Source organism: Rhagoletis pomonella, unplaced genomic scaffold (assembly GCF_013731165.1).
Source record: "Rhagoletis pomonella isolate Grant_MI unplaced genomic scaffold, Rhpom_1.0 Rhpom_scaffold_00002, whole genome shotgun sequence".
NCBI lineage: Eukaryota > Metazoa > Arthropoda > Insecta > Diptera > Tephritidae > Rhagoletis > Rhagoletis pomonella.
The window spans coordinates 1,841,574-1,849,202 of NW_023458556.1; the positions used below are offsets into that span (position 1 = coordinate 1,841,574).

The 7,629-nt window shown below is 37.0% G+C and overlaps 1 protein-coding gene across 1 annotated transcript in view; it reads left to right on the top strand.

Annotated features, from left to right (window-relative positions):
• The window catches only part of LOC118732411 (teneurin-a), a 108,014-nt gene that overhangs the window by 4,083 nt on the left and 96,302 nt on the right, over positions 1–7,629 (top strand). The gene's annotated exons all lie outside the window — the stretch shown is intronic.

Here is a 7,629-nt window from a genome sequence, read left to right on the forward strand (position 1 = left end):
AAATAAGTGGATATGAAAAATAAATTATTATTTTCCAGGAATGAACATTTTGAACAAAATTCTGGTTGCAAAGTCGTGGCTGCCAGCCGAATCGGATCAGAATATTGTTATTTAAAAAAAAAGCTCCCTGTTCTTTATAAGTATTTTAATCTCAGATAGTTACGTAATTCTTATCTTATTAAAGGTCAGACCTATAGTTTTTTAATTATTTGAGCATCGATTCTCTTTATAGCGAAACGTTGATCATTTCTGCTGGAAATCCCTACTGACGGAGCATACTCTTTCACTTTAAATAGCAAAGAAGGGAAAGTTTTACCGCAGAAGTTTTTAGCCAAGGATCCAATGTATATCCCTATCAAAAAAATATTGCTCGACAAGTAAACAAAATGACTGCTAAAATTTTTGCTAAAAATAAATTCCCCAAAGAGCCCCATTTGAAATTATTGAAACGAATATATGTATGTAACATCAAAAGCAAATCACGAAAATTTGGTTAGGAATTACAGTGCACACTTTCTTCTTTTGTGTCTAGTAGCGTTTTTAAAATTGGTCCAAAAAAATCATAATAAAGAACAAAACCAATGCAGGAATTTAAAGAAGAGAAAACAAAAAAAAAAGTATTGTTAAAAGGACTACGATCTCTTTGGCGTATGTACGTCAAAGGTCAAGTAGAAGTGGGAGCTTGTATGACTGCCAGTTGATAGCTCGGTTATATAGCTTAAGAAATAATATGTTTAAAGAAATTTTTATCAAAGTTGATAAATATGACATTTGACCAGTTTTGTTACACAAATACTCCCATGTGCGGCACCAGAGTAACACGACCTAACGTCGCCAGGCAAAAATATTGGCTACAATTTGTCATTTTGTTTGCCATATATACGTTTTATCGGTGCACTTGCACAACATTCGCATTCGCAAAAGCTCCGCATTGATTATTGCGAATGCGAAAGCGAATGCGAATGTTGAAATTAATGCGTAAGCTCCGCGGTTACGAATGCGAATGCGAATATTCGCAATAACCCTGGTTCCAAGCAACCATCTGATTTTCAGGGCATTCATCTCCCCCGGAAAAGCTTCAACGCGCAGAGAATGTGCATTTTTGCCTTGAAAGGGTTGAAATTTTTTAGAAATGAACACAAAGTTATTTACTGGTTTGCCTTTATTTTGCTATCGAACACGAAAACAGAAGGCGCAATCAAAAGGCGACATTTTTGGTAGAAACAAAAACGCCATAACTGAACCTTAAATATGCGAATAAAAACCAGTAAAAAGAAATCTTTATTCTACCATCTGTGACTAAACGACACCATTTGTGGTCCAAAAAATGACAGAGTTTCCAATATTCAAACTCAAAATGGGCCCTTTTAGACCCAGTTTTGCAGTTTAGGGTTAAAAATACGTTTCGTTTGCAAGGTTTAATGAATTTTAAAAATTCCGGCGTCGCAGTCGGCTCATACATATGTACGTAAATATGTACGCACATTGCAGAAGCGGCGGCAACAATGCATCTGTATGAATATCTATGGACGGCATTCGCTTTAAGCAGCTTTAAGCCACAGCCTTAACTGACGGAATTGCGTCAAGTGGCTGTGCAGTCGGTCGGTGCGAAAGTGGGAAAGTGGGTTAGTGGGCGCCACAGCGGCACCTGATGCTAACTGAACCGATTAAAACAACTATTTCGGTGCGCACTCACTTAGTTGACCGAGGTGGAGAGTAGTGAAGAGCAGAACAAACTTTCGCATTCGCATTCGGGCTCGCCTTCGTGCCACAGTGGTACACTTTCCGTTGAGTGTTTGTGTGTCTGTATTTGTATTTGTGTTTGTTTGCGCGGAAAGACCAACTACATATTTACTTACTGTTTGTTTGTAAGGACAGTGTGGCGTGTGATTGCGACGTTGTGTGGGTGCAATAGTTAATTGTGCCACAGCTGCAGGACTCAAATTTAAGTGCAATTCAAGATTAGGAAAATATTATTTAGTTCGTGCACGCGGGCAAGCGTCCTTATCGGACCCAGCAATTCAAAGTGAAGACAGCTTTTTGCCCCAACTAGTTACCGTTTAATTCGATTGCACAAATCCACCGATGCCTCGCGATTCCAGGCGAAAAAAATTTAAGGTTATAAACATTTGCTTATGAACATATTTTCATGTATACGGAAAAATAAAGAAAATTGTCAACATTCTCGAGGACGTGAACGTGCGATCACTTCAGGACCACACCAAAGCTCAAATCTTTTCAGCAGCGTATATTTAGAGGCCTTTTCTGGCGAGCAAAAGTAATCAGTTAAATGCAATTTGAGGAGTCGAGCCAAACTAGTACAATTTACTGAGCCCCAAACTAGCTCGCAGGATATCAAGTTCAATTTTTACTGCGTCTTTATTATTAATCACCAATTTTTCCCTTTTAATCCTGCTTTCATATCAAGTTTTGCTTGCCTTAATTTTACGGTGATAGCAATTTTATGAAATTTGGAAATATGGATTGTTTTTTCATTTACACATTTACATATGTATGTATTTTACTTAGAAATTTTCCTTAATAAAAAAGAAAAATCAAAGATTTCATTCTTCATTTACCGAAAGAGAGTGTGAAAATTTTAAAGAGCATAGGTCTCCGCAGGCGTAGATTATTCAAGCAAGGTTAAGTGAAGCTGAAACGGAAGGCTTTGAACTCCTCGCCATTCCATGAAAAAGGAAAGAAGATGAAGAACGTAAGGTCTATGCGTTTAAAGGATCATCTTGTCCTGTCCCCTGACTCAACCGTCAAGCTTCACTCCATTCGTGTAGAAATTAAAAAAAAGGGATGATGCTTGAAGGTTTATCGCCTAAATCATAAGGAATTTAAATCATTAAATAATCTCCTCTACAAAAACTATATTCGTAGCACCGAACGGAACATTAAAGCTAATCCGAAATCATTTTGGAACTTTGTCAAATCCAAAAAAATCATGTGCAAGTATACCTACTTCGGTAATGCTCGACGATAAATTTGCTAGTACTCCTGTTGAAGCAGCTAATTTGTTTGCTGACTTTTTTATGTCAAATTACGTTGCTGATGACGGGCAATTCCCTAACTTCTCTTCTGAAATATCTTCTATTCTCAACTTTGGGGCTCTTTTTATTTCATCGGATGACATTATAAAGGGGATGCTTTCTCTTAAACCTTCTTCGCAAACGGACGCAGACGGGATGTCGGCTATCTTATTTAAAAACTGTCCGGCCTTAGCGATTCCTCTTGCGATAATCTTTAATAAATCGCTATCGTCAGGTATTTTCATAGATGAATGGAAATTATCTACTATCACACCTTTTTTTAAAAGTGGAAGAAAAAATGACGTTCGGAACTATCGGCCGATCTCGAAACTATCGAACATCTCAAAACTGTTTGAATGTGTCGTTAAGGACAAGCTCTATTTTGCAGTTAAATCTCTAATCTGTCCGAATCAGCATGGGTTTGTGTCAGGCCGCTCGACAGTATCTAATCTTACAGTTTTTAGCGAATTTTGTACTTCTTCATTCTCGGCAGGATTCCAAGTCGATTGTGTTTATACCGATTTTTCAAAGGCATTTGACAGGGTATCTCACAGGATCTTAATAAATAAGCTGGTTTGCTTAGGTTTTCACTCATCGTTTTTAGAATGGATTAAATCGTATTTAACGCAGAGATGTTCTGTGGTAACTATTGATGGTGTATCGTCGAACCCATTTGTGGCTACTTCAGGTGTGCCTCAGGGGAGCATTTTAGGACCTCTTTTATTCGTCCTTTTTATCAATGATATCAACGACTGTTTCTCCTTTTCGAATTATTTGCTTTACGCCGATGATCTGAAAGTTTTTACAGTTGTCAAGGACTCATCCGATGCTATAAATCTTCAAAGGGACCTGGATAAACTTCATTTATGGTGTTTGAAGTCGGGTCTTTCTTTGAATATAACAAAATGTTTTCACTTAACATTTTCTAGGCGTCAAAATGTTATTTCAACACAGTACACTATTGCTAACTGTGCGCTTCAAAAAGTAACAGAGACTAAGGACCTTGGAGTCATGTTTGACTCTAAGTTATCCTTCAATACTCATATTAATTTTATCCTTTCGAAATCGTACTCTGCTCTTGGCTTTATTCGGCGTAACACTTCCGAGTTTTCAGACCCATATACCTTTAAATTGCTTTTTACGGCTCTTGTTCGTTCACACTTGGAATATGCGGTAATAGTTTGGAGACCATATGACCAACTATCGATAGGTAGAATTGAACGCGTTCAAAAAGTATTTCTGAAATTCGCACTGCGTTCGCTGCGGTTTGAGGCTCCTGTTCCATCCTATGGCTCGCGGCTAATGCTGATCAATTTAAGTACTTTAGAAAAGAGAAGAACAGTTCTTTCATTATCGTTCACTTATAATATAATTAGTGGCATCATTGACTGCCCAATTTTGCTTGAGCGGATAAGCTTTAATGTTCCACAAAGAAGTCTCCGAAATGTTTACCCTTTTTACGGAGAAAGCTTCAAAACTAAATATGCAAGTAATGCTCCGATTTCTCGAGCACTTCGGGAATTCAATGCATTATCTAACACGCATCATCTAGACTTTTCTTTGCCTAAATCGGCTTTTATTAAAGTCCTTAATTTAATTGCTTGATTTGTATTTTATGTGGCATTATCAATTATTACTATATAATATATTTTCTAGTCTGTAAGGTACATTGTACTGTAGATTTAAACATAAATAAATAAATAAATAAATGAGGCAGTGCTCTCCCAAAAGGGCACTCAAGCCCAGTGCTGCCAGATCTTTCTTTTTCTGGTAAACACCTGCATTTTCAACAAAAACCTATAACCTTCGATAGCTTTTCTAAAACAAAAGTTTTTGGTGTAATTCATTTTCATTAATTTAATTTTCTTAAACAATTTGGCAAAATTCGAAGCATTTTTAAGAGATTGTTAGTTTTTAAAATACTACAAAATGCTGTAATTTCTAAATTATTTCTGATTTTGGTTTTATTTAAATTGAATTGGACAATAATTCTGTGGAATTTTGTTTTATCGAAATAGAAATGCCGCACCTTCAGCGCGCTTTTTGTTGAAATTTAACTTCCTAAAATCAAAAGTGATATTTAAGTTTATTCGTTCAAATCTGAAACTTGCAAAAAACCATAATTTGTATTAAGATGAAAAAGGGAAAACTGTACGCTTGTCTAAATAATTTCATTTTACAGTTAAAACTGTGTACCTATACGACAGCACTACTCACGACAGTGCCGCCTATCCCCCGTCCTCAAATCCCAGGTTTCAATGGGGGCTAGGTTGCATGTAACTCATGTAAGTATTTACTTACCGCACACACTGACACAAGTGGATATGCAAGTGCCCACACATGGCACAAACACGACCAGCTCAGCCACAAAACCTACGAAGATCCGAATTGGTCAGTAAAACTGTGAAATTACTACACACAATAATGCATGTGTGTGTATGCATGCACATACATATGTATGTAAGTATGTATGTGTGGTCATATGCTGGCCTATGCGTATTTCAAAGCAATAACAACAGCTGTGCCAAGTGCGAGTATGTAGGCCACCAACTCAGACAGCGACATCGTGAATTTTGTCCTTATTGCCAACTTCAGTATCGTTTTGCTACCCTGCAGCGGAAAGTACTAGAACAGAACTAGTGTATTAACCAGTTTTCAGGAGGCGAATACCGGTGCTTCGCCAATCTACTGTCGCATTTAACATGGAGTTGTCCTAGCTTGTAGCCTATAACCGAACCACTTTTTGTTTCGTTGTGCACTTCACAGATACTTTTTCATCGTTTAAAAAAAAAAAACCGAAAATAAAAATTTAAAATTATATGTTCCGCCTAGTGAGATTTGAACCTGGATCCTGTTGGCCGCAGCCAACTATAGCGAGCATCTTTGTGCGCTCAGCTACAGGCGCAACATGTACATATTTAAATTTTCCCTTTGAATTAAGCTAGATTACGCGACTGGTACATTTGGTCAAATTTGTCTTTGCTATTTACAGAGTGGCGTTATTTCGAAATTTTTTAATGTGCTGAACTTATTCTCTATAAAAATTTCTAGACAACACCATCCTGTGAACTGTCGTACAACCTACACACACAAGCTACAGAGTGGCGTTGCTTGAAATTTTATTATTAGGCTAAACTGATTCTTGATGATAATTTTAACAAAATTGTCATTTAAACTCGCTATATATCAGTCGTTTGTGTATCCATCGATTTGAACTTTTCACACAATAAACTAAAATCTATTTCAAAGTTTAACACCACTTCTTAATATTCAGTACAAATAAGACTACAGGTTTAGAATTAAGAGGGTGTTTGTTTTCAAATGCGAAAGTTGTGTTATAAAGTTTGAAATAAAATGTTTGTTCTAAAACAGTATTGTAGATGCTATCTAAGGAAGTTTTTGCATAAGCTTCAGATTTAAAGATCAGGTAGTCGCAAAGCTATAACAATATTATTATGACTCGCACGGTTAGCAGATTAAAAAATAAGTAAAAATAAGTCCGTTTTTTTATTAATGATTTCTATGTAAAAAGACTTGATCATTCGTTGGCGATAACTAAAAATAATATTAAAAATTACCACAATTGAGAAAAATTACAAATAAACTTTCGTTCAGAATTTTCACAATGAAAATGGGAAAATTTTGGAAAACGCATAGTTCCATCGTATAGCCCAGCCCGTACAAATATCTATGGAAATCATAGTTTTCGAATGGTTTTTCCCATTTTCTCTCTGCTTCCCAGCTAGTCGAAAAGTAGCTAGTTATGCACCGCTCAGCGCGCTGGGGACATTTGACGGGAATTGCCCCATATATATAAACATATTTTGAAAGAATCCAAAAATTTGAAAATTGGTGGTTATGTAGAAAAGGAGTATCTATGTACTGCTTTATTTTGGTACTTTTCAGTCCGATATTTGCGTGGTGGTCACACGAGAGAAACAGAACTTGGATAAGTATTCAAAATGTATTATTGGTATTTTAATGATAAATAAAAAAATCCTTTATGTAATAAGGCAATACCCATTAGAAGGTGCAATATGTAACCAATACCTCGATTTCTTACTACCTGGATCATAAAATGCTATTGGAACTAGTACTATAACTAGTACGAAAGCGACAATTGTCACCGACCCCGCTGCAGGGTATACACAGCTGCAGAAGCACAGATACGCAACCACGAACGCGGCCATCCTGTAAAAATGGTTGGACCATTTGCGCCACAATGGAGTACTTAGAATTGCTCGTGTCTCTATACCAGCTTATAGTTACCCGATCTTGGCTTATGTTGCCAAGAGGTGTGCATGGAGTAGGTTTGGTTAGGTACACTAACATTATGCAGAGCTGGAGTATATGGTCTTGCCCCAGGACATCACAGGGTAATTGGACCACATTTTTTCTATATGCATTTCGGTAAATTGTGGAGCACTCATTGACCGTTGTGGAGTACTCTTTGCAGTCGAGATTTTCACAGGGCAGCGTAGCTCAATGCAAAAAAGTCGCACACAGACACAAAAGCACTCACGTGTACATGAACTTTGGTGTGTGTGTTTTATTTATTTGTATTTGCTGGTGTTTCCACTGAAAGCAGCCGAGC